This window comes from Dioscorea cayenensis, unplaced genomic scaffold (genome assembly GCF_009730915.1).
Source record: "Dioscorea cayenensis subsp. rotundata cultivar TDr96_F1 unplaced genomic scaffold, TDr96_F1_v2_PseudoChromosome.rev07_lg8_w22 25.fasta BLBR01001275.1, whole genome shotgun sequence".
Classification (NCBI taxonomy): Eukaryota; Viridiplantae; Streptophyta; class Magnoliopsida; order Dioscoreales; family Dioscoreaceae; genus Dioscorea; species Dioscorea cayenensis.
In genome coordinates this window covers 187,170-189,475 of record NW_024087666.1, presented here as the reverse complement: position 1 = coordinate 189,475, position 2,306 = coordinate 187,170, and the positions used below count along the sequence as shown (strand labels likewise).

At 44.4% G+C, this 2,306-nt stretch overlaps 1 non-coding gene across 1 annotated transcript; it reads left to right on the top strand.

The window, feature by feature from the left end:
• The first annotated feature begins 748 nt into the window (after positions 1 to 748).
• On the top strand, positions 749 to 855 carry LOC120256050. Its single transcript, XR_005535171.1, has one exon. It is a non-coding gene; the product is annotated as a small nucleolar RNA R71 (small nucleolar RNA).
• The last annotated feature ends 1,451 nt before the right edge of the window (positions 856 to 2,306 follow it).

The window sequence follows — 2,306 nt, the reverse complement described above, 5'->3', positions numbered from 1 at the left end:
CTCTCTAGGGTTGGTCTCTGTATTGCTCGGCAAGCTTCCATGTGGCCTTTCAGAGAGAGACTTCGCAATTTGCCCCACCTGATTTTCAAGGTTATGCAAAGAGGCGATGTGGTTGCGAAGTGTAGCCTCGACTGATTCAAACTTTGTATTTGCAGATTGCACAAATCTAGCCAAGTACTTCTCTAAGTCAGTCATTCGGGGTTCCAAACCTGAGACTCTGTTTTCCACCTGAGGGGCTTGTTGTTGTTGTTGGAAACCCGGTGGCCCCATGGCCTTTTGTGGACCTTGATTACTCCATGAGAAATTGGGATGATTCTTCCAACCCGAATTGTAGGTATTGCTATATGGGTTTCCTTGAGGTCTCATGACATTACCTACAAAATCAACATTCTCCACTGAAGAAACATCACCGATAGAAATCGGGCAATCGGAGGGAGCATGTCTTCCACCACACCCGGTGTAATTAGTCACGGCCGCCACTCTATTTGAAGTTAGAAGATCTAACTTCTTACTCAAATTCTCCACTTGAGCCGCCAATAAAGTTACCGCATCTATTTCATGGAGACCGGCCACTTTCTTCTTCTCCTTAGCATTCAATTGGTAGCTGTTTAACCCCATTTCTTCAATTAACTAACGGGCCTCATCGGGGGTCTTGCTACCTAAGGTACCTCTTATTGCCGCACCCAAGAGTTGCCTTGTACTCGGGTTCAAACCATTATAAAAGTTCTGAACAATCATTCACTCCGGGAATCCGTGTTGCGGGCACTTTCTCAAGAGCTCCTTGAACCTTTCCCATATCTCGAATAGAGACTCCAATTCCAACTGAACAAAGGATGAGATCTCATTCCTAAGCTTTGCAGATTTTCCGGGAGGGAAATAACGGGCAAGAAAAGCTTCTACCATCTCCTCCCATGTGGGGATCGATGCTCTAGGTAATGAGTGTAGCCACTGCTTCACTCTCCCCTTTAGGGAAAATGGGAAGGCTCTCAACTTGATGGCATCATCCGTCACTCCGTTTATCTTTAGCATATCACACACCTCGAGAAAACTCTCTATATGACTGTTAGGATCCTCATCGGCCAAATCGTTAAACTGTGCGGATTGCTGCAACATGTGGATGAATGCCGGCTTCAATTGAAAGTTCTGAGCTGTAATCGGGGGACGCACAATACTCGATTGTGTCCCCAACACTGAAGGTCTAGCATAATCTGATAATGTTCGCTGTTGCTCATTCTGTTCTGCCATGTTTTCAGATCCTTCCACTTCTAAATCAGCTAAATTAGACTGTTCTTGCACATGCTCTTTCCCTTTTCTTCTAAGTGTATGTTCAAGCTCGGGATCCCCTTCAATCAATATTGAGGGATTCCCTTGGGTCATAACCTGGAGCTGTACCCAAAAAGAAAGAAAAAGAAATCAGAACGATGATAGAATAAGAAGATATGAAATAGAATGTATGGTGAAATAGCTAAGAAAATAAAGTGCAAAGATCTCTAAACGCCTACTGCCCGGCAACGGCGCCAAAAACTTGACAAGGTACCCTTGCGTATATCCCGCAAGTGCACGGGTTTGTCGAAATAATAATCTCGGATGAGCGGGTATCGAATCCACAGGGAGTAGGGAATAAAAACACTTAATTCGGTTCTTAGCTATATGAAATATCAGTAGTGATAAGTGTGACAATGATTCAATTATCAACAATAAAAACAACAAGTAAGAGAGCAAAAGTAAAGGAGAAGGTAAGGCAATCGATAAAGATGGGGTACTCGGATAATGCTTCGCATAGGACAATCGTTTCAAGTGCAAGAACCTTCTATTATGCTTCCTAATCAATGCAATGATGAGTCGTGGAAATCCTTAAATACATAGTCCCAATCTAAGGTCAACTATGCCTAACTCTATACATGTCGCGGAGAAGAAATCGAACAATCTCAACACCTCGCACTCGCATAGAGTTGCAATGAGCTCTAGGGATTCCAAGTGATAAATCTCTTCCTGATTATAGACCTAACCCTTTGGTCCAGGTGGAAGGTCCCTAACCACGATTAAGCCCTAGATAGTAAGATCACCTCAATGCTTCACTCCGTTGCACTCGCAACTAAGCCCCAGCGGAGGGTCATCCATTAGACCATTCACTCTATTATGGCCGCAAAGAACTCGAGGAACGGAGGTAGAATCTATCACGTCGGGGAAAAAGGGGACGCTCCTGTACCTCTCGACTCACCCTCTCAACCCTCTCCAACCTAGCTTTGTCTAACGCTCATGGTGTGTCACTCACTCACAAGGTAACCAATAAGAACTCTCAACCA